General features: G+C 36.7%; 1 protein-coding gene across 1 annotated transcript in view; it reads right to left on the bottom strand.

Annotated features, from left to right (window-relative positions):
• Nucleotides 1-26,241, bottom strand: part of LOC123943846 — an 83,749-nt gene that overhangs the window by 3,808 nt on the left and 53,700 nt on the right. The window contains exons 10-11 of the mRNA XM_046008218.1: nt 985-1,088; nt 133-264 (exon numbers count right to left, since the gene is read on the bottom strand). The gene's annotated coding sequence lies outside the window, so the exon portion shown is untranslated. The remainder of the gene's footprint in view (nt 1-132; nt 265-984; nt 1,089-26,241) is intronic.

Below are 26,241 nucleotides of genomic sequence, written 5' to 3'. Positions count from 1 at the left end.
TTAGAATATAGCCAAAATCATTAATCCTTAACTAGAATATAGCCAAATTATCAATCTGCAGAAAACTACATCTATTTTCCTACTCAAATATGATTGCTCCTAGAATCAAGGACTATTCTGACAAAACATTACCTTCAAAGCATGATCCTCAGACCACAGTCTCCTTGTCTGAAGAGTCTTGTTTCAGAGATTTACTGGTATCATTCATTCCCAAGAGTTCCCAAGAAGTAATCTTCTGAGGGAGGAAGATGAGAAACACCACTTCTAGTGAAAAAAGGTTAATCAGCTGGATGCTGGGAAGTTGTTCTTTGGTACTCTTTCATATTGATTTCATTTGGGAGCTGCTTCTTACTCTCACACAGCTCTGAAACTACAGCTAGCTGCACTGTAACTCTACACATTTCAATATCAGCATATTTTATCAGAAACTTTCTCTCCCATGCATTTCCAAGACAGTCTGGATTGCTTGAATCCCACTGAAAATCATGCCTCTTTTTTCCCATCATTTATCATTTTCTGCTTAGTAGGCCAGGTTATTTACAAAATCACTTAAATAATCTACTTATACATCTATATGCAATAAAAGTTCATTGAGAACCTATTGTATGCCTGGCAATCCCTAGGTACCTGTATCACAAAAGTAAACTAAAAATATCAGGTCATAAGAAATTAAAAGCCCATTTGATTAGTCAAACATAGAAATAAAAACATGAGAAGCAACTTAGTAAATGGTCTTGTAGAAGTTGATTCTGTCTTAGGAGTGATGGTTGAGGAAGTCCCCCATTTGGTAAGACCTGTCATGACCCACAGATACAACTCCCAGTTACTGTGCCCACTATTATCTGCATCTTGGATGGGTTTTTAATGATATTTAGTTACGACCAAATGTCATCAAGCTTAAGAAGAGTAAGATCTATCAACTGCTGTCCCTCTCGGGATTTTTTTTCCCAACAATCATGCAGTTCCCTGATAATGTAGTCATACCTGCAAGGGTGTCCAAAAGACCACAGGTAGCCACTGGAGAACAACTGACTTAAAAATAATTTGTCATCTCACTCTCTAGAGATGGCATAGGCATCCATCATTATCTGGCAGGAAAAAAAAAAAGAGGAAAAATAACTTATTAAGAAAGAATATGCAGATATAAATATAAATGTATCTATATACACAAAGAATTGTGTATGTAATAAAATTTTGCAATAAAATATTCACAAATTGTGAGTATCATGCTATACAGATTTTGAAGGGTGCATATTACTAAGTCTTTGTGTGTCATGGGCACAACCTTCAAATGTGCACTGCTTGCCCTTCCCCTGAGATCCAATAGACCCAATAATTGGCTGGCTAATAATTATTTTAGCAAAGTAAAATATTCTTATCCTATTAAGACTGCATGTTATAAAACATTTTTACTATTATATATAGACCACTAAAAATATGGTTTCTCGATTACTATCTGGTGAAGTCCAAGGGACGTTCCCAACAATTCCATTTACAAAAGAAAATTGTTATTTATCAATGTTTCCAAAACCATCTTCAGAAGAAAATAATAATATCTAAATATTTGGAAAAATTAGACTAAACTAAATTACTCTTTTATAACAACAGTCTAATATTTGCCACAAAGCAAAGCCATTTTTTAAAATCTCAAATCTTTTTTAAATCTCAAATTCACTGATTACTCAGTGAAATTGAACTATGTCTAGCTTAAAGCAATGTCCTAAAAAGGTATTTCTTAAGTCATCTGTAGAACATGATATCACAAGGTTAATCAAATATATTTAGATTTTCTTCTTTTAACATGTCAACCATTAAAATATCTTGAAGTACTAGATTTAAGTAAAGGTATAAAATGTTAACCCTTATATTAAAGCAAAACTAAGCAAAAAAAAACCCCCATAATTGTTAAAAAGTGTATTTGTCTTCTGAATATAAACATATTAATACAATACCATTGTCTTCTTTATTTCAGTACCTGTCTACTGACAAATTTAGAGATATTTATCATAATGTGGTATCTTATAATTCTATTTTCAAATATATTTTCACCAAAATCATCTTAGTTAAGATTTCAACAACATATTTTAAAGAGGTTATTTTTATAAGATCCATATATTTCATAATATGTTGGCATGTATGAGAGTAGCTCTAAATAATTTGTTTTCTTTTTTTTTTTAAAGATTTTTATTTATTTGACAGAGAGAAATCACAGAGAGGCAGGCAGAGAGAGAGGAAGGGAAGCAGGCTCTCCGCTGAGCAGAGAGCCCGATGCGGGACTCGATCCCAGGACCCTGAGATCATGACCTGAGCCGAAGGCAGCGGCTTAACCCACTGAGCCACCCAGGTGCCCTAAATAATTTGTTTTCAACAGAACTTTGGCTCCTGCTGAACAGAAATTTATAAATCTCACGGGCCAAGATAATGGTATAACATTGTGCATATGTAATTCTCTGGTCTCAGAGAAAATTTGATTCTGAAAATTGCTGTTAGCAAATAAATAGATGTGGACCTTGGGGTTTTCTCAAAGTCTCAATGAAAGACAAGCAGCCTTCCCCTTCAAAGGAACCACACAGATACAGTTTTTCAGAAAATATTTAAGATCTAAGTTAGGATAGTATATCCTGGAAGAAAAAGATATTAAATGAGTCTAAATGGGAAAAGAACCACAGTCTCTGCAAAAACTGCTACTACTGAGGAAATCTTGACCAACTGTAGCAACTGCTCTAGCTTCCATTACATCTGATTCTTAAAGTTAGATGGCAGAAATAGATTTTCTTTAGACTTGTATGATAGTGTTTCTCAACATATTTTTAATATTTTATTTATTTAACAGAGAGAAATCACAACTAGGCAGAGAGGCAGGCAGAGAGAGAGGAGGAAGCAGGCTCCCTGCGGAGCAGAGAGACCGATGCCGGGCTGCATCCCAGGACCCTGAGATCATGACCTGAGCTGAAGGCAGAGGCTTTAACCCACTGAGCCACCCAGGCACCCCAGTGTTTCTCAACATTTTAAAAAAATTATTTTCACCTTCACGGATATCTTTTTTAGACATCTCCCCCTAGTTTTCACACCCTCAAACTTTAATATCATAGATATGTTTTATATCTACTTGTGTATGATCGCTGTCTGGAGGGCCATGATCCACCAACTATTTAAGATTTCTTTTGCTCCCAAGAACTAATTTTCACCTCGGAAGTATGACATCATCTATTTTGAGAATCATGGTGTACAGTAAATTGAGAAAAATAACTAAACAGGTTGGAAGTGCATACAGTCTTCCAGCTTGTCATGAAATGTGTTTAGTTTCTTATTCTTTTCTAATGCTTGTACCCAACAGGACACACTATTGAGTCCTGTTGAGGGATGATTCCTGTTGAGGGATGATTCCTGTTGAGTGATGAGGGATGATTGAGGGATGTTCTCTCAATCACATACCTTACTTTGGCCCAATATCATCTTCTTGTCTGAAAATAACTATGCTTTTATGCTTTGGTCTAAACACAAAAATGCCCCAAATCCTAGAATCCACAGGAGTGAAAAATATGGAGGACTCACCATATCATTAATGTACATATCTAATGTTGAGATTACAGAAGGTCTCCTAAAATAGATTAAATTGTTGATTAATTAAAACAAACATTGGCTAGAAACATAGATAAATATGAATGGGTTATACTACAGTGTCAAGGGACCTTCTGGAAGTTTCACAGACATAAGCGCTGATATTGATTGGAATCTAAATATCAGTGGCACATGGTTGAATTTTAAGTGAAACTATACCTTGTATTCCTCCATATCCATCTCCCCTCAAGAAAACATGAGGTAAATAATATTTCTGATGGAATTTAGAGATCATTAGCAATGCCCCTCTTTCATTCCTAACATTTTCTGTTTCTTGTTCAGTCTAACTAAAGTCTTGTGAGTTTCATTAACCTTTGAAGAAATGTAACTTTTAGTCTCATGGGTTTTCTTTACAGTTTTTTGGGGGGGGGGTTATTTGTATTTCATTGACTTTGTTCAAATATTTATTTACTTTTACATACTTGATTTTCTAGTTGAGTCTTTTTCTTGTATCTTAAGGTAGGAGTTTAGGTTATTTATTTGATATATTTACTTTTTTCTCATAGTCATTTAAAACTATAAATCTTGGGCAAGATGGTGGAGAAATAGGAGACTCAGTTTCAAATCGTCCCCTAAAGTGAGCTAAGTGTCTACCAGAACACTCTGAACACCCACGAAATCAGCCTGAGATGTAAGGTTATACACGTCTGGATCTCTATGGGGGCAGAAGACATCAATGGAGAGGTAAAGCAGAGTGGGAATGCTTGGACTGATATGGAAGGATAAACAGAAGGGGGAGGGAGCCACCATAAGTGACCAATTGGAAAGAAATACGCAATAAAAAGGTGCCCTATGATTGGGGACCAGCATTAACTTGGAGTCTGGTTAAAAGCACTCAAAAAAAGCAAAAGATCTTAAGGGGAAACTAGTGGAATCAGGCAGTCATGGGCACAGGCCAAAGCCCACATTCCCAGGACAGTCACTTCTGGTGACCACCCATGCCAGAGAGAGTCCAGCAGGGCCTCCAGTCCATGGTCCCTGAGCCCATGACTTTCTGCTGCTTGCATCACCATTCAGGCTGAGCACACTCCCACTCGCACCTGAGAGAATCAGATGTGGGCGCCAGCCAGTGTTCTCTAGGACTGCAGGCTTCCACAACTAACCACAGGGTCCAGACATTCCCAGCCCATGCTTGAGAGAACCCAGCACAATCTCGGGTCAGGATCCCTCAGCAGGCAGCCCTCCATGACCTTCATGACCACTGGGTCTGAGTGCACCTGGTATGGGCCTGGACTCCAGATGGAAGTCCTGGCAAAGGCAGCCACTGGAAGTGGGCTCCCCGGACCAATATCACTCGCAGTTTTAGTGGCATGGGGTGCAGAGAGAAGCAGGGACCTCAGGTGACCACTGGGATGGTGACTTGGGGTACACACCACCTATGGGAGGTTGCACTGTTCAGAGGTCTGGAGAGGGGAAGTCTGTGTGTTGTGGATCACCCAGAGGGGAACAGTCTGAGGCTTTTCTCTGAGGCAGAGGCTTGGGTGCAGACAGATATTTTCTTTGCTCCGACCCTCAGAAAAGCGACAAAACCCACTAAAGAACAAAAACCTCGAGAGAACAAAAGCCTGAAAAACTGGTTTCCACAGAGCCCAGCCCCTTGATAAACTGCAGGGCAACTCAACCCAAGCAAGATTGACAGGAGAACAATGCAGCAGCACCCCCCCCCCCACAAGACAAGCCAAAAGAACAAGAGGACAACACCACAGGGTCCCCATAAATTATATAACCCTAACACTAGGGGAAAACAATACGTTAAGCTCCCAATATTGTCCTGAAACTTGCATACTTCATACATAAAACTTTTTAAAAATTTGTTCTCATGTTTCTTGTTCTTTTAATTTTTTAAACCTACTTACCATTACAACTAGAGGTTTAATGCAACAAGTTCCATAATAACTTTTTTAAAAGATGTTATTTATTTGACAGATATCACAAGTTGGCAGAGAGGCAGGCAGGGAAAGAAGGGAAGCAGGATCCCTGCTGAACAGAGACCCTGATGTGGGCTTGATCCCAGGACCCCAAGACCATGATCCGAGCTGAAGGCAGAGGCCTAACCCACTGAGCCACCCAGGTGCCCCCATAATGACTTTTTAATTTGAACTTTTTTCATACATAAGCCTGTGTTTGTTTCTTTTTCTTTTCTTTTTTAAAATATGCATATAGATATAAGCTTAAGGTAATCTTTTTTCCCCTATTCAATACTACCCTTATATATAAACCAGTTTTAATTTCCCTGTATCACTGGATATTGAATCCTTTAACAAAGATATCAAGATACACCCAGGAAGAACCAAAATAACGTTCCTCACACATATCAAGGACTTATAACCACCCTCCCAACTTATTCTTCTGTCAGTGTTTCTGTGTATTTGTTTTATTTGTTTTTGTTCTGGGATCATATAAATCATATTCTTGGGATTCATTTTCACTGGGCTCTTCTTCTTTTTTTTTTCGTGTCATTTATTTTGTCGGTCCTTTTGTTTGTTAGTATTTGTTTATATACCTTATAAGTCTTACTTTTGGGGCTCATTTTGTCTGGATTTTATCTTTTTTGTTGTTGTTCTCTTTCTCTCTCTTTTTTTCTTCTTTCTTTTTGGTAGTGACCTCTAAATGTTCCAGAACATTCCAGGGTTCACCTTGCCTGGATCACAGTTGTTACATTCAGCTATACATCCCCTCACCCACCTTTCACCAAAATGACTAGGAGGAGGAACACCCAACAGAGGAAACATTCAGAGACTGTGCCCTCTCCATCAGAGTTATTGGATATGGACATAAACAGTATGTTTGAAAGGGAAATCAGGGTAACAATTATCCAGGTAATGGCTAAGCTGGAGAAAACCATTAGTGACAACATAGAATCTCTAAGGGAAGAAGTAAAAGCTGCCTTGGGAGAACTTAAAAATGCTATCAATGAGATCCAATCTAATCTAATACTCTAACAGCTAGGGTAACTGAGGCAGAATATAGAATTAGTGATCTAGGGAGCAAAGTGATAGAGAAAAAGGATCAGGAGGAGGCATGGAAGAAACAGCTTAGAAAACATGAAAACAGAATTAAGGAAATAAATGACGCCATGAAATGTTCCAATGTCAGAATTACTGGGATCCCTGAGGGAATAGAGAGAGAGAAGACTAGAAGATATAGTTGAACAAATTCTGGATGAAAATTTTCCCAATCTGGGGAATGGAACCAGTGCTCATGTCCTAGAGGCAGAAAGATTACCCCCTAAAAACAACAAATCTCAAAAGACCCAGAGACACTTGATTGTGAAACTGATGAACCATAATTTTAGAGAAGAGCTCCTGAGGGCAGGTAGGGGAAAGAGGTTCCTTATGTACAGATGAACGTCCATCAGAGTAACGTCAGACCTGTCCACAGAAACCTGGCAAACCAGAAAGGGCTGGCAAGAAATATTCAGTGCACTAACTGAGAAGAACATGCAGCCAACAATACTTTATACAGCAAGGTTACATTCAGAATGGATGGAGAGATAAAGAGCTTCTACGATGGACAAGGATTAAAAGAGTATGTGACCACCAAGCCAGCACTACAAGAAATATTAAGGGGGGGGATTCTATAATAGAAGAAAGAACCCATGAGTGACATAGAACAGACATTTACAGAGACAATCTATAGAAACAAGGACTTCACAGGCAACATGATGTCAATAAAAACTTACATTTCAACAATCACTCTCAACATGAACAGCCTAAATTCTCCCATAAAATGGCACAGGATTGCAGACTGGATAAAATGACAGGACCCGTCCATATGCTGTCTACAAGAAACACATTTTGAACCTAAGGATACATCCAGACTAAAAGTGAAGGGATGGAGAGCCATCTCTCATGCCAACTGGACACAAAAGAAATCTGGGATAACAATTCTCATATTAGATAAGTTAGTTAATAAGCTAAAGACTGTAGTCAGAGATACAGAATGAAACTACATCATTCTTAAAAAGTCTATCCATCAAGATCTAACAATTGTAAATATTTATGCCCCCAATATGGGAGCAGTTAACTACATAAGCCAACTGTTAAACAAAATAGTCATATTGAAATTAATACATTAATTGTAGGGGATCTTAACACACCACTCTCAGTAATAGATCATCCAAGCAGAAAATCAATAAAGAAACAAGAGTCTTGAATGACACATTGGACCAGATGGACCTCATAGATATATACAGAACATTCCACCTTAAAGCAACTGAATACTCATTCTTCTCAAGCGCACATGGAACTTTCCCCAGAATAGACCACATACTGGGTCACAAATCAGGGCTCAACTTACAACAAAAAACTGAGATTATTCCCTACATATTCCCAGACCATAGCACTTTGAAATTGGAACTCAACCACAAGAAAAAGTTTGGAAGGAATTCAAACACTCGGAAGCTAAAGACCAGTCTGCTCAAGAATGTTTGGATTAACCAGGAAATCAAAAAAGAACTTAAATAATTCATGGAAACCAATGAGAATGAAGACACATAAATCAAAAACCTATGGGATAGGCAAAGGTGGTCCTAAGAGGGAAATACATAACCATCCAATCCTCACTCAAAACAAAAAACAAAAACAAAAACAAAACAAACCCAAAAACAAAACAAAACCAAAACAAACCTGAATATACCAGCTCTCTTTATACCTTAAGGAACTGGAAAAATAAAAACAAAACTTTGGACATCATGTTGCCTGATTTCAAGCTTTACTACAAAGCTCTAATCACCAAGACAGCATGGTATTGGCACAAAAACACATGAACCAGTGAAACAGAGTAGAGAGTCCAGAAATGGACCCACAACTCTATGGCCAAATAATGTTCAACAAAGCAGGGGAAAATATCCAGTGGAAGAAACACAGTCTCTTCAAGAAATGGTGCTGGGAAAATTGGACAGCTATATACAGAAGAGGGAAACTTGACCATTCTCTTATAACATACACAAAGACAAAGCATGAGAGACTGTGGACTCTGAGAAACAAACTGAGGGTTTTGGAAGGGAGTAGGTGAGCCTGGTAATGGGTATTAAGGAGGGCACATATTGCACGGAACAGTGGGTGTGGTGCATAAACAATGAACCTTGGAAAAGTGAAAACATAAAGTTAAATTAAAAAAACAGATTAAGCCATCTATCATTATATAATATCTGTTTTCATTTCTAATAATATTTTAACTTAACGCCTGTTTTCTATATCAGAATAGCAACTCCTGTTCTCTTCTGGATATTCCTTGCATAATATAGTTTTACCCACCATTAACTTTCAAACAATTTGTGTATTTTATTCTAAATTTTCTCTTTCAAAAATAATGTATAGCTGTTTAATTTTTGATGAGTCTCCCACTTTCTGTCTTTTAAACTTGATAGTCATATGGCTGGATTTATGTTCTCCCTTCTTCTGTTTTCTATATATCTTGCATCATTTTGGCCTCTCTATTCATTCTTAGCTGCTTTCTTTTGTATTAAATGGGTACTTTGCTATTGTACTATTTAAATCCTTCAGGGATATCTTGTAATTATATATAAATATAATTATATATAAATATAATTACAAGATATCCCTGAAGGATTTAAATAGTTATATATATATAACTAATATATATATTCATTTATATATAAAACTATGTATATGTTATATATATAATACATATATGCTAATATATGTATTAGTTTATATTAGTTTATTATATAAATATATATTAGTTATATATATATAATATATTATATATATAATAACTATGATATATATTTAAGTAGGCTCCATGCCCAGAATGCAGCCCATTGTGGGGCTTGAACTCATGACCCTGAGATTAAAAGCTGAGCTGAAATCAAGAGTTGGATGATCAACTGACTGAGCCATCCAGACACCCAGACACCCTTCCTGTGGTAATTTTGTGTTATTACTTAGTACTTACCCTGTGCCTTTATTATCTTGGTATCTATTTTATCCAATAAAGTAGATTTCAAGTTACTGCTATATATTTCAGGTCAACACTAACTCTGTTATATGTTCTTTATATGTCTTGAACTCGGTTTCAGAGAAATGTTTTTGTCATTCAGGTTTCCCATGTTTTCAAACAAATAATTTCAAACAAATTATTTATGCCATCATTGACCCAGGCATGTTTGTAAGTGGCTGACCGTCCGAGATAAATGATAAACACTAAACACTAAGGATTTTGTGACCATTGGACACTAGGATCACATCTTGAAGTCAGGGAGAACAGCAAATACAATGGCTGGCCAACATAGGCAGAATCTTACTGCCGTTTGGAGCATTATAATTCCCTGGAAAAATGTCAGTATTCTTGGAATAAAATGCATACCTACGGTTTAATTTTCATATATTTGTTTTGCATACTAGAGAAAAGTAAGTCTATAATCTCTTTGGATTTTGACCATCTAACAGTCCCCAAAAGACCAATGAACACTGAGAAGATTCCATCAGGACAGACAAATGTGTAAATGGCTCACATGTAGACAGAATCATTTCTCAAATTTTCATGCTCATGTGATAATTCCCCAGGTCTCTTTACTACAACTATATTTAGGCTGTCATCTATGCACTCAAATAGATAGCTTCACCCATGAATTGGATATGTAAGATCACAGTATATTTCAATCCCTCTTATGCATGTAAATGGCTTAGCCTTCCTTTTTTTTCATTTACAAATATTTAAATTCTGTTTGGTTAACACATAGTTTCATATCAGTTTCAGGAATAGAATTTAGTGATTCATCAGTTACAAATAACACCCAGTTCTAAATGCAACAAATGCCTTCCTTAATACCCACTGTCCATTTTGCCCATCCCCCAGCCACTTCCCCTCCATCAGCCCTCAGCTTCTTCTGTATGATAAGGAGTATCTTGAGATCTTGAGGTGCAGGGAATATGGTGGAAGAATAGGGGACCCTCATTTCATCTGGTCCCTTGAATTCAGCTTGATACCTATCCAATTATTCTGAACACCTGTGAATTCAGCCTGAGATCTCTGTAGAATTTCTGTAATTCTACAAATAGAAAAGCAACAATTTTTGCAAGGTAGGAGGTGTGGATAAGTGAATTGGAGGAGATATATTGGAAGATAAATCACCAGGGGGCGTGAGCCTGCATAAACTGGCTACCAGAAAGAGATATAGCAGTAGTGTGCAAAATCAGAACTTTTAGAAGTCTGCACCTGTGAGGGATGTCCATACCAGAAGTGTGCTCACATGGCAAAGTGGGGGAGAATCCTAGGTGGGCCAGTGTGGACTCAGGTCCCTGGGGTCACAGAAAGAACAGGGATGTCTGAGTGTGGCGAGTTTCCAGGCATTGGAATGAGGAAGCCAGCTATGATCACTAAGCCCAGGAGTGGGCTCTCTAATCAGTGTTGTCACACAATGAACCATGGCACAATTGGGAAGCTGCTATCTGAGCAGGGGCCCAACAAATGCAGGACACCAGCAAGACCTTCCTCATTCCCCTGGGAAGATAAATGGGGGTGTGTACTATATAACTCTGCAGACTTTGGGGCACACAAAAGTAACTAACAGCTTTTTCCAGTGGGTACAGTAATGAGTGCAAGCCATGATCTTTCAGTTACAGGTCTGGAAATCAGGGTGCCACCATTTTTATTTTATTTTTTTCTTTATCCTCTCAAGTGGCAAGAAAAGCCTTCAGGGAACAAAAGCCACATAGAGCAACCCAGTGCAGATTAAACTGAGCCTGGCCAATTAACAAGAGGTGCTGCAGCTCCACTCAGGAGAAGATACCTGAGGATCAATGGAACAGGCTTCTCCCACAAAAGACCAGCAGGAACATCAGACTAATACCAAGTTTACAGATCACAGAGAACTGAGAAATTCCTATACTGGGGGAAGCAGTATATAGAATTTGAGGGTTTTTTCCTCATGATTCCTTAGTCTTTCAGTTTAAAATTTTCTTTTTCTCTTTTTCTCTTTTCTTTTACTTTCAACTAGTTTTTTAAAAAAACTTATCAACTTTTTAAAAAGTATTTTTTAATTTTTAATTTTGCTTTACCTTTTAGGGATATATTCTTCATTTTGGCTTCCTTTCACTGTACACATTTTTTCTTCTGTATATACATATCTGGGTTTAATTACAATTTTGGGCCTAGTGTCTTCTAATACACAGACTAAAATACATCCAGGACCAAGTGTTTTTATCCACCTATTAGATTATATTCTTTCTTTTTCCTTTTTTCTTTTCTTTTCCGGTTTCTAATCTCTTCAGATTTGTCTAGTGTACATTTCTCGGGAATCATGGTTGATGTTTTTAATTTTGTTCTCTCATTCATCTAGTCTCCTTTGGAAAAAATGACTAGAAGGAAAAATTCCAACGAAAGAAAGAACCAGAGGTAATACTATCTGCCATAGATTCAATCATTATGGATATAAGTAAGATATAAGACATAGAATTCAGAATAACGATTATAAAGATACTAGCTAGGGTTGGAAAAAAAGCATAAAAGACACTATAGAGTCCCTTAGTGCAGAAATAAAAGAACTAAAATCTAATCAGTCAAAAAAAATTCTTTATCTGAGATGCAGTCTAAATGGACACTCTAATGGCTAGGGTAAATGAGACAGAATAGAGTCAATGGCACAGAAGACAAAATGACAGAAAATAAGGAGGCTGAGAAAAAGAGACAAACAACTACTGGATCATGAAGGGGGGCTTCAAGAAATCAGCAACACCATAAAGTGAAACAATATTAGAATAATTGGGGTCCAGGGGAAGAGGAAAGAGAGAGGGAGAGAGGTATATTTGAGCAAATCATAGCTGAGAATTTGTCTAATCCGGGGAAGGAAACAAACATTCATGTCCAGGAGACAAAGAGAACCCTCCTCAAAATCAGTAAATATAGATCAATACCCAGACATACAATAGTGAGCCTTGCAAATTTCAGTAAAGAGAAAATCCTGAAAGCAGCTCAAGATAAGAGTTCCTTAACCTACAAGGATGGAAAGAGTAGACTGGCATCAGACCTAGCCACAGAGACCTGCCAGGACAGAAACAGCTGGCATAATGTATTAAGGGTAATACATAAGAAAAACATGTAGCCAAGAATACTTTATCCAGCAAGACTGTGATTCAGAATGGAATAAGATATAAAGAGCTTCCAGGATAAACAGAATCTAAATGAACTTGTGATCATTAAACCAGCCCTGCAGAAATATTTAAGGGGATGCTGTAAGTGAAAGAGAGACCAAAAGCAACACAGACCAAACAGGAACACAGACAAAATACAGAAAGAGTGATTTTACAGGTAATACAATGACACTAAATCATATCTTTCAATAGTGACTCTCAATGTAAATGGGCTAAATGCTCTAATCAAAAGATGCAGGGTGTCAGACTGGATAAAAATGCAAGGCCCAACCATATGCTGTCTACAAGAGACTCATTTTAGACCAAAAGAGCCATTTATCATGCTAATAAACATTAAAAAAAAAAGCTGGGATAGCAATCCTATCAGATAAATGAGCCTTAAACCAAATGCTACAGTAAGGGAAGGAGAGGGACACTATATAATACTTAAAAGATCTACCCAACAAGAAGGTCTAAAAATTATAATTATTCATGCTCCTAACTTAGAAGTAGCCAATTATATAATCCAATTAATAACAAAATTAAAGAAACACATTGATAATAATACAAAAATACTAGGGGACTTTAATACCCCACTCACGGCAATGGACAGATCATCTAAGCAGAATATAAACAAGGAAACAATGGCTTTGAATGAAACACTGGACCAGGTGGACTTCACAGATATATACAGAACATTCCATTCTAAAGCAACAGAATACACATTCTTCTCAAGTGCACATGGAACATTCTCCAGAATAGATCACATACTGGGTCACAAATCAATTCTTAACCAGTACCAAAAGACCGGGATTATTCCCTGCATGTTTTCAGACCACAATGCTTTAAAGCTTAACCTCAATCATAAGAGGAACTTTAGAAGAAACTCGAACACTAGGAGGTCCAAGAGCATCCTACTAAAGAATGAATGGGTAAATAGGGAAACTTAAAAAGAATTTTAAATTTCATGGAAACAAATGAAAATGAAAACACAAATGTTCAAAACATTTTGGATACAGCAAAGGCAGTCTTGAGAAGGAAATACATAGTAATATAAGACTTTCCCAAGAAACAAGAAAAGCCTCAAATACAGAATCTTAAAATACGCCTAAAAGAGCTGGACAAAGAACAGCAAATAAAGCCTAAATCAAGCAGGACAAGAGAAATAATACATGTCAGAGCAAAAATCAATGAAATAGAAACCAAAAGAAAAGTAGAACAGATCAATGAAACTAGGAGCTAGTACTTTGAAAGAATTAATAAGATTGATAAACCTCCTAGCCAGACTTATCAAAAAGGGAAGAGAAAGGACCCAAATTAATAAAATCATGAATGAAAGAGGAAAGATCACAATTGACGCCAAGGAAATACAAATAATTTTAAAAACTTAACATGAGCAATGCTATGTCAACAAATTAGGCAGTCTGGAAGAAATAGACGCATTCCTGGAAAAATGCAAACTACCAAAACTGAAATTGGAAGAAATAGAAAACCTGAACAGACCCATGACCAGCAAGGAAATTGAAGCAGTAATTAAAAAATCTCCAAAAAACCAAGAGTCCAGGGCCAGATGGCTGTCAATGGGACTTCTACCAAACTTTAAAAAATAATAATAATACCTATTCTTCTGAAGTTGTTTCAAAAAACAGAAAAGGAAGAAAAACTTCCATACTTGTTCTATGAAGCCAGCATTACCTTGATCCCCAAATTAAAGACCCCACCAAAAAGGAGAATTATAGATCAATATCCCTGATGAACATGGATGCAAAAATTCTTACCAAGATACTAGCCAATAGGATCCAAAAGTATATTAAAAGGATTATTCACCACAACCAAGTGGGATTTATTACTGGACTGCGAGGGTGGTTCAACATTCACAAATCAATCAACTTGACACATCACAATAAAATAAAGGACAAGAATCATATGATCCCCTCAATTGATGCAGAAAAGCATTTAATAAAATACAACATTCTATCTTAATTAAAATTCTCCACATAGAGGGAACATACTTCAAAATCATAAAAGCCATATATTAAAAGCCCACAGTGAATAGCATTCTTAATGTGGAATACCTGAGAGCTTGTTCCTGAGGTCAGGAACAAGGCAGGGATATCCTCTCTCGTCACTGTTGTTCAACATAGTACTAGAGTCCTAGCCTCAGCACACGCACATCAAAAAGAAATAAATGCCTTCAAATGGGCAAAGAAGTCAGTCTCTCACCCTTTGCAGATGACATTATACTTTTTTTGGAAAACCCCCAAGACTCAACCCCAATATTTCTAGAATACATACAGGAATTCAGCAACACGTCAGGATAAAAATCAATGCACAGAAATCAGGGGCATTTCTATACACTAATAATGTGACTGAAGACAGAGAAATTAGGGAATCAATCCTATTTACAATTGCATCAAAAACCATATGATGCCTAGGAATAAACCTAATCAAGAGATAAAGAATCTATACTCTAAAAACTACAGAATACTTATGAAAGAAATTGAAGATGGTACAAAGAGATGGAAAAACATGCCATGCTCATGGATTAGAAGAATAAATACTGTTAAAATGTCTATGCTACACATAGCAATCTACACATTCATGAATCCCAACAAAATACCATCAAGAAATATCTGTTCATGTCTTCTGCCCATTTCTTGACTGGATTATTTGATTTTTTGGCTCTTGAGCTTCATGAGTTCTTTATATGTCTTAGATATTAGCCCTTTATCTGTATTGTCATTTGCAAATATCTTTTCCCCATTTTGTAGGTTGCCCTTTAGTCTTGTTGACTGTTTCCTTTGTTGTGCAGAAGCTTTTTATATTGATGAAGTCCCAATAGTTCATTTTTACTTTAGTTTCTCTTGCCTTTGGAGACGTGTCAAGCAAGAAGTTGCTGTGGCTGTGGACAAAGAGGCTCCTGCCTAGGTTCTCCTCTAGGATTTTGATGGATTCTTGTCTCACATTTGAGGTCTTTAATCCATTTTGAATTGATAATTGAGTAATGGGCATTAAGGAGGGCATGTGATGTGATGAGTACTGGGTTTTATACACAACTGATGAATCATTTAACACTATATCTGAATCAAAAATATTCTATATTTTAAGTAACTGAATTTAAATTTTTACAAAAGTCATTTATGGTTTTCTTCTCTTTTTCCCCTTTCTTCTATGTTCATCTCTTTTGTTCTTTAAATTCCATATATGACTTAAATCACATGGTATCTTTCTCTGAACTGATGTATTTTACTTAACACACAAGCTCTATTCATGTTGTTGCAAATGGCAAGATTTAATTTTTTTGAGGACTGATGACTTTTGATGACTGCTCCATTGCATATATATAATCTCTTCTTTATCTCTTCATCAGTTGATGGACATTTGGGCTCATCCCATGATTTGGCTATTGTTTATAATACTGCTATAAACATCAGGAGACATATCCTTCTTCAAACCAGTATTTCTTTTTAATCCTTTGAGTGAATACCTAGCAGTGCAACTAGAGGGTAATAGGGTGCTTCTATTTTGAACATTTTGGATTGTTTTCCAATGTGACTGCACCAGTTTGCATTTATACCATGGATGTGTAAGAGGTTTCCTCTTTCTCTATATCTTTGCCAGCACCTGTTGTTTCCTATGCTGTTAATTTTAGCCATTCTGACAGGTATGAGGTGGTATCTCATTGTGGTTTTGATTTGTATATTCCCCTGATGCTCAGCTATGTTGAGCAACTTTTTATGTATCTGTTGGCCATTTTGATGCCTTCTTTGGAAATGTGTCTATTCATGTCTTCAACCCATTTCCTTACTGGATTGTTTTATGGGTATTGAGTATGATAAATTCTTTATCTGATATGTCATTTGCAAATATATTATTCCATCTGCTTTTTACATTTGTTGATTGTTTTCTTTAATGTGCAGAAGATTTTTGTTTTGATGAGGTCCCAATAGTTCCTTTTCACTTTTGTTTTCCTTGCCTCCCAAGGCATGTCTACTAAGAATTTACTACGACCTAGGTCAAAGAGGTTGCTGCCTGTGATATCCTTAAGGATTTCGATGGTTTTCTGTGTCACATTTAGGACTTTCAACCATTTTAAATTTATTTTTGTGTAGGGTATAAGAAAGTGGTTCAATTTCATTGTTCCGCATGTTGCAGTCCAGTTTTTCCAACATTTATTCAACACTATTTTTTCCATTGGATATCCTTTCCTACTTTGTAGAAGATTATTGATCATACAGGTGTGGGCTCATTTCTGGGTTTTCTCTTCTGTTCCATTGATCTATGTGTCTTATTTTTGTGTCTTATCTTGATGGCTACAGCTTTGTAATATAGCTGCAAGTTTAGAATTTTTCTTTTTTAAGAATGATCCTTGGGATCTTTCTGTGGTTCCACACAAATTTTAGGATTTTTAAATTTTTGTTCTGTGAAAAATGCTGGTGGTATTTTGAGAGGGACTGCATTAAATGTGTAGATTGCTTTGGGTAGTATAGACATTTAACAATATTTATTTTTCCAATCCATAAGCATGGGATGTTTTTCCATTTCTTTGTGTTATCTTCAATTTCTTTCATATGTTTTACATGGTTTACAGAGTTTTACCTCTTTGACTAGGTTTATTCCTAGGTATCTTTTGTGGTTTTTTTTTTGTGTGTGTAATTGTGAATGGGATTGATTCCTTGAGTTTTATTTCTGTTGCTTCATTATTGCTGTATAGAAATGCAACTGATTTCTGTACACTGATTTTATATCCTGAGACTCAGCTGAAGTTTTGTATCAGTGATCACAATTTTTTTGATGGAGTCTTTCAGGTTTTCTACATAGAGTATCATGTCCTCTGCTAATAGTGAAAGTTTTACTTTTGCCTTACTAATTTGAATGCTTTTTATTTCTATTTGTTGTCTTTTTTGCTGAGGCCAGAACTTCCAGTACTATGTTAAATAGGACATCTCTCTCTTCTACATGACCTTAGAACCAAAGCTCTCAGATTGCCCCAGTGAGGATATTAGCTGTGGTTTTTTCATATAAGGCCTTTATGATGTTGAGGTACGTTACCTCTATCCCTACTTTGTTGATGGTTTTAATCAAGAATGGATGCTATATTTTATCAAATGCCTTTTATGCATATTTTGAGGTGATCATAAGCTTCTTATTCTTTATTAATGTGGTGTATAACACTGATTGATTTGCAGATATTGAACCACTTCTGAAGCACAGGAATAAATCTCACTTGACCATGGTGAATAATTCTTTAAATGTACCATTGGATTAGAACTGCTCATATCTCAATGGGAATTTTTAAGTCTGTGTTCATCAGGGATATTGGTCTGTAATTCTCCTTTTTAATGGGGGTTTTGGAGGTTTTGGAATCAAGGTAATGCTGGCCCTCTAGAATGAGTTTGGAAGTTTCCCTTCCAGTTCAATTTTTTAGAACAAATTGAGAAGAAATTGTATTAACTCATCTTTAAATGTCTGGTAGAATTCCCCTGGGAAACCCTCTGCTCCTGGACTTTTGTTTGTTGGGAAATTTTTGATTACTGATTCAATTTTTTGCTTCTTATGGGTCTGGTCAAATTTTTTATTCATTCCTGTTTCAGTTTTGGTAGTTTTCATGGGTCTTTCTTTCTTTTTTTTAAGATTTTATTTATTTATTTGACAGACAGAGATCACAAGTAGCAGAGAGGCAGGCAGAGAGAGAGGAGGAAGCAGGCTCCCTGCCAAGCAGAGAGCACGAAGTGAGGCTCAATCCCAGCACCCTGGGATCATGACCTGAGCCAAAGATAGAGGCTATAACCCACTGAGCCACCCAGGCAACTAGTTTGCATGTTTCTAACAATTTATCCATTTCTTCCAGATTGCCTATAGTCTATGGGCATATGATTATTAATTACATTCTCTTATAATTGTATTTCTACGGTGTTAGTTATGATCTCTCCTAAAGTAGTGATTTTACTTATTTTGTTCCCTTCTCTTTGCTTTTTGATAAGTGGCTAGGAGTTTATCAATTTTGTTAGTTCTTTCAAAGACCAAGGTCTTAGTTTTGTTGATCTGTTCTACAGCTTTTTTGTTTGTTTCTGTCATTTATTTCTGCTCTGATATTATTATTTCCCTTCTTCTGTTGCCTTTATGTTTTATTTGCTCTTCTTCTAGTTCCCTTAGTTGTAAGGTTAGGTTGTATATCTGAGACTTTTTTGTTTGTTTGTTTAAGATTTTATTTATTTATTTGTCAGAGAGAGAGAGCAGAAGCACAGAGAGCTGCAGGCAGAACAGGCAGAGGGTGAAGCAGACTCCCTGCTGAGCACAGAGCCCAATATGGGACTCGATCCCAGGACCCTGGGATTATGACCTGAGCCAAAGGAAGATGCTCAACCAACTGAGTCACCAAGTAGTCCTGTATTGATATATATGTCTCTCTGAATTCCAAAGAATTTGGACTATTATGTTTTCATTGTCATTTGCTTCTACGTATTTTTATTACTTCTTAAATTTCCTGGTTAACCCATCCATTCTTTAGTAGGATATTCTTTAACCTCCATGTATTTGTGTTTTTCCAACTTTATTTTTTGGTGTGCGTGGGGGTGGGGATTGATTTCAAGTTTCATAGCATTGTGGTCTGAAAATATGCATGGCATGACCTCAATCTTATTGTACTTATATGTCCTTTTGTACTTGATCCAGTATGTGACCTACTCTGGAGAACGTTGCATGTGACTAGAAAAGAATATATATTCTGCTGCTTTAGGATAACATGTTCTGGATATATCTGTTATGTACATTTGCTTCATTGTTGGTATTCTGCTTAAATGATCTGTCCGTTGCTGTAAGTGGGGTGTTACAGTCCCCTAGTATTACCGTAATAAGTCATTGAGTTTCTTTATGTTTGTTATTAATTGATTTATATATTTGGCTACTCCTAAACTGGGAGCATTAATATTGACAATTGCTAGAACTTCTTGTTGGATATACCCCTTAATTATGATATAGTGTCCTTCTTCATCTCTTATTACATTCTTTGGTTTAAAATCTAGTTTATCTAATGTAATTATTGCTTCTCTGGCTTTCTTTTGATGTCCATTGGCATGATAGATGGTTCTACATCCTCTCACTTTCAATCTGGAGGTTTCTTTAGGTCTAAAGTGAGATTCTTGTAAGCAATATATAGATGAGTCTTATCCTTTTATCCATTCAGATACCCTATGTCTTTTGATTGTAGTATTTAGTCCATTTACATTTAGGGTGATTAGTGATAGACACGTACTTAGTGCCATTGTATTATCTATAACACTGGTATTTCTGGAGATTTTCTCTGTTCCTTTCTTTGTTGATTTTGATCTTTCTTTAACATTTGAAAGTCCCCCTTTAATATTTCTTGTGGGGCTGGTTTATTGGTTGGGAACTACTTTAGTTTTTATTTGTCTAGAAAACTATTTCTCCTTTTTCTTTATGTTCTTCATTTTCTCCCAAGTTTGTATTTAAATTCAAGTTGGTTAACACACAGCATAGTATTAGTTTCAAGAGTAGAATCCAGTGATTCATCATTACGTGTAAGATTCAGCGCTCATTATAAGCGTCTTCCTTAATGCGCATTACCCATTTAGCCCATTTCCCCACCCATATTCCCTCCATCAATCCTCACGTAATTCTCTATAGCTAAGAGTCTATCTCTCTTTCTATTCTGAATGTCAGCCTTGCTGGATAAAGTATTCTTGGTTCCATATTTTTCCTATTCAGCTCATTGAATATATCATGCTACTCTCTGGTTTGCCAAATGTCTATGGACAGATATGCAGCAAACTTCATTTGTCTTCCCTTCTAGGTTAGACATTTTTCCCTTGCTGCTTTCAGGATTCTTTCCTTTTCTGTGTATTTTGCCAATTTTACTGTGATTTGTCTTGATGGCTGGCTTTTGTTGAATTTGATGGGAATTCGCTGTGACTCCTTGATCTGGATGTCTATTTCTGTCCCCAGATTAGGGAAGTTTTTAGCTATAATTTGTTCAAATAAACCTTCTGCCCCTCTTTTTCCCTCTTCTGGGACTCCTGTAATACAAATGCTATTACTCTTTATGGACTTACAGAGTTCCCTAAGTCTATATTTATGATACAATATTTTTCTTTCTGTTTTCCTTTCAGCTTAATTTTTTCCATAATTTTATCTTCTATATCACTGATTAATTTCTCTGCTTCTCCCATCCTTGCCAATACATCCAGTTAGTTTTGCATCTCAGTTATAACATTTTTTTATTTTGGCCCGACTAGTTTTTAGTTCCTTTATCTCTGCAGTAAGACTTCGTAGAGTCTTCCATGTTTTTTCTATCCTAGCTACAATCCTTATTATTGCTTTTTAAAATTATCATTCACATATATTACCTACTTCTGTTTTGATTAGACACTGGTTGTGATTGCTTCTTGTTCTTTGTTTTGGGATAAATTCCTCCATCTGGCATTTTGCCTAGACCTCCTTCTTCTGTGTGTTAAGGAAACCTGTTATGTTTCTTGCTCTTGAAAGTAATGGCCATATCAAGAAAAGATCATTTTCTGTCTAGGGTCTTGTGCTTCAGGAAGTTGCCTTCGGTGGGGTGTGTTTGGACCTGGTTCAGTGTGTGGTGAGTTTTAATTAGGTATGTTTTGGTCTGCCCTCTTTATTACTCCCCATACTTCTTATATGGGCCAAAGGTCTTTTTAGCCACCACTAAATGATCAAGGGCCTGTTAAGAGAGCTTTGCATAGGTTTAATTTCTTTCTAAATGAGAATGACAGACATGTTTGTCAACTGGTATTGGGAATGGGGGCAAGAAGGAAGAGGATGCATCTGAAACAAATGTCTTGACTCCCAGTCAGTACTAGCTTCAGGTTTTCTAGTTCTCTATAGAGATCGGTGTGGAGCAGAAGTCAGTCAGTCACAGTTTTTGGAAAGATATAAGTATAGTGGCATCTTAGGCTGGAGCAGTACACCATAGGTGCTCAGTGGGAAACCTGCTTCTCATTCTGCCACTCTCCCTGCTTTAATTCCCTCTCTCACATCTCCCTCTGTCAAATAAATAAATAAAATATTTTTTTTTAATGAGCACCTTGATTTTCTAATACTCCAGTTATTGCTGGTACCACACAAATGAAAACACAGATCTCCTTCTTGTACATATTTTCTCTACAGTGGATATCTGTGATGGACCTCAGTTTCACAGAAACAATTGTGTAACTTATTTTGTTCAGATGACATCATCTGAGCAATGACATCAATTAGAATCACCACTGATACATACAAGTTCCTAAAACAGGATATTGTGTACCTCAAAAAAACAAAAGAAACTGAACACTCTGGAATTCATTACTCTGGGAAACATTCCCTATTCAGTCATGGAGACCAGCCCCAACATTAATGATTCATGTTTTCTAGCTGACTATCATAGAGTACCTTATGATAACTGGAGTATCACATAATCCCTAAAAGAAAGATCAATATTTTAGGGACAAATGCTAACTAAAAATTATTGAGCATTCCTACTGGCCATTGAGGATGGTGTCATATCTCAAGGATAAGGAAAAACATTTTTATGTGAAACCGGAGCTTTATCCTCATTAACCTGTGGGAATAGAGTAAATATGTAGAAAGATGAGAAATAAATATGTTCATTAGTCCACCAGAGGCACAAGATAGGAGGGTTAATGTGCCTCTTATTGAATAAACTAATATACTGCTATCCTAGGATGTTTCCAATGATGTGGGAAGCCGCAGTGGGGCTTGAGATGAGAGCCAAACCATGCTCCAACTTGTGCCTCCTCCAATGTCTCACTGCCTGATTCAAGGCAGAGGATAATGGAGTTGAGTTGCATTTGAGAAAGAGCTTGGGCCATGCACTGCTTGCTCGCCTACGTGACTTCTCACATGCCCTCTAGATATTTGACCTTCAAAACAACCTAGATGCACTCTTTAATCTTCTAGTGGTTCTTGCTGTCCTGTTAGAAGCTATGAGATAACTTTCAAGTGTGTTTCTAGTGGATGATGTTTACCATCCACCACCTGGCGCTGGTATGTCTGTAGTGAAAAATATTATGAAACTGGTGTGTGAACCTTTAATCCTGCAGCAACACTTAGATAAGGCACCCTTTCACTGTTAGACTTCTATATACTCTCTTGTTTTTACTAATAAAGCGGCATTTGGTGGAAATCATCCCTGGTGCTCCTCCTGCCCCATCTCGTTGTCTCTTTGATTTCTTTTCACCAGCCTCTTACCCTCGCATTCCTGGTTGATTTGTCATGCGGGCCGTGACAAGTGGTGCCCGAACAGGGACAGCGAGCGCCGCGCATACACAGGTAAGTAATTACCGCCATTCAGGTAAGAGGCACCCAGACTGTGTGGGCGACAGCAGGAGTATATAATGGGGCACTTTCAGTCTTTAGAGCAGGATCTTTTTGTCACTGCAGTGCAGGCCCTTTTGAAGCAGAAAGGGTCCAAGGTCTCTAAGAAGGCCTTGCAGCAATTTTTTTGTACAGTTTCAGAATTATGGCCATGGTTCCCCAAAGAAGGAACCATGAGTTTGGATGCATGGCAAAGAGTGGGGCAAGAAATAAAGAACCAGATCAAAATACGTGCCCCTACTACTGTTCCCCCTGATACTATGCAGGTCTGGGATAATATTCGTGAGGCATTAGATCCACAACACTCTTTTGAGCTGGTTTCTATAGCTTCCCAGGAACCTCCAGATGAGATTGACGATTTGCCCAAGAAAACAGAGGATATAGGGGAGCCAATGGCTGTAACTGGAGCTAACTGGGGTTGATCTAACTCAGGACAGAGACCTTAGGGAATATTCCTCAGCAGCTGCCAAAACCTCTTTGTTTCGGGGAAGTTCCCTGCTTTCTCTGGCCTGACTACTTAACCCTAAGTTAAGTTTGGTGGTTTAATTAAGATAGACATGTCTTTTAAGTTATCAGCAGTAAATGTAAAACTTCAAAGTTTACTGAAGGTCAAATAAGCTCATGTTATTGGTTAAAATTTGTTAGCAAAAAGAAATTACTCAACTGATGGTTAATTGTCTGTCTCAAAGTTTTAATGGGTAATTGTTAAAGTAGCTTTCAAAGTCTTTGGTAACCTAAAAATTTAAAGTTTTGCTTGAATAACAAATAAAATTAAATTTGTTGGACATCTAGGTATTTTTCAGATAGAATAAAATACTAAAGCTTTGATTACTTAAACATAGGTTTGTGCTTTTAACTTCTTATAGCAAAGAAATTAAGAGTATTTAAATCTGTTTATGTTATTAACATAATTATGTTATGTTATGTATATTAAATCTGAGCATGTTTTGTGCTTAACTGATTCATAATTTGCCATCATAATTCATATTCATAATTCATAATTCATAATTCAAATTCATAATTTGCCATCAGAATTCTAAAGAATTCTGTTATAATGTTCACAATTGGTTAACACTTAGTCTTCACTAGAGATTAAGGTGTTTCTAAGAGTACAAAATTCTGCTTAGTGTAACTAAGACTGATGGAAATAAAGAAAGCAACTCTGTATGTAGGAAAGTAGGAGATATGTAAGAAAGATTTAAGGAATGGGAATACATTTTATTAAAGGTAAAAGAAGGTAATTTTGTCCTAAATGAGATGGTTGTTTGGAAGGAAATGGCTTGGGACAAAACCTGAATACAAAGGAAAGTTGTAAAAGGTTTGTAAAGGGAAATCTTCAGAAAAGAAATTTTAGATATGGTCAGGATGGACAAGAAAAGAAAGAAAAAACAGCCCCCAGGGTGATTTAGCACCCTCCTGGCATACTTCCACATAGATTATACTTCCAAGTGAAAGGGCCATTTGGCCTTGAGAGATTGGGAAAGCGGTCCAACCTTGAGGGACTGCGAAAACACCCCGTTACCATCCCCCATTGCCTGTAACCATAGAAACTCACTCTTATTCGTAAAGAGTGAAAGGGGAGACTGATCACCTCCCATTAGCCAGGGATACCCAGGGAAGTGTGATGTCCAACCTGTTTGAATCTGAAGAGTGCCTGACTGTGTGAATGTGTCTGTATGGCTCCACCACTTCAGCTATGGAGTCTGAGTGGGCTGCACCCTGAGTCTCGTGGGGCGTCATGTGGCATAATGGTCATCTACTCCACGGAGTAGCCTGGTCCGGGGTTTATACAGACAGACCTTAGCTAAGACGCTTCTAAGTTCCCGCAAGGGACACGAGCAGGACAGCATCTGAAAGATCCCCCTCCCTTTGTCTGCGACATCGCTCACAATAGGAGAGAAATCTAATAAACCCACTATCTTAAGACTGCATACTTAAAAATAAAAAGACACTTATATAAAAAAGCTGGTTTTCTCTCTGTTTAAAAGGGCAAAGTTTTCTTAGGTTAATTGATCTGTTATGGTTTTCTCTTTGCCTGCCCAGAAAATACAGTTTCTATGTTTTGTTTTATCAGGTGTTTAACATCCCTAATTATATTTAGGCATGTGCTTTAAAACTTTTTAAGATTTTAGCAATTGTTGACAAGATTTAAATTGTAAATGAGAGCTCTTTGATTCATAAGACTTTTCCTTGGTATACTAAGTTACTCAGTAAGTACTGCTAAACCAATAATAAACCTTGAGTTACATTTGGGTAAGTGCTGTAACTACTCTAAGGGTTCTATACATTTCCTAAAGTTTTAATGTTTTGATAAGGTCATTACCTGGTAATTTAGCCATATCTATTCTGTTTTTGTCATTTGTAATTGTTTTAATTATATTGTAAGATGAATTCCACTTTAAAGAAGATTCATATAAAGGACTTTCGGGACAGATACAGGTCTTTGATATGTTAAAATCCTAAAACTGAAATGGGTAAGAATTTCCAGAACTAACGAAAGCTGCATTCAGACTAAACCAGATTTAGTAACATGGGACTAAATAAACTAAAAGATTATAATGTTGTGTCTCTTAATGTTTTGTCTTATTTTAAACATAGCTGGTTCTCTAATGTTTGCTCTTCCAGACTAAGGAAACTTTTTTTCTTAAGATGTCTGTGACTTACAGAAATATAAAATTTTTATTTGCAAACAAATCAAAGGGTTCAATTTTTTTTTTCTGTCTGAACCCTCTGAAAATCAAAAGGTCTCAGTAAGTATTCTTTCTTCCATGGCAATCAGTTATTTGCATAAATTCAATAAGAATCTGTTCTCCTTGTAACAGGACACTATTGGAAACATGGGTTATTTTACTAAGGCTTTTCAGAAATTTTGCCAAACCCTTCAAATTAAGCATTCGATGAGTATTCCTGATAATTCTCAAGGACAAGCCATTACAGAAAGAGCTAATGGAGTCCTAAAATCCTATCTCAAAAAATTAAAAGAGGGGGAGATACTACAGGGAACAGTGAAATATTCACCTCATATGCATTTAATTTTAACTCTTTATGTTTTAAATTTTTTGATATAGGTCGCACAGCAGCTGAACGGCCAGAACAGATGGAGAAGAAGAAGACACCTCCCCCCTTACAGTCAGAGCTTAATAAGAGATCTCCTGAATCAGGCCCTAGA

The sequence above is a fragment of the Meles meles genome, chromosome 6, assembly GCF_922984935.1.
Source record: "Meles meles chromosome 6, mMelMel3.1 paternal haplotype, whole genome shotgun sequence".
Taxonomy (NCBI): Eukaryota; Metazoa; Chordata; class Mammalia; order Carnivora; family Mustelidae; genus Meles; species Meles meles.
The sequence above is the reverse complement of the archived record's forward strand: the minus strand, read 5'-3'. Positions and strand labels throughout refer to the sequence as shown.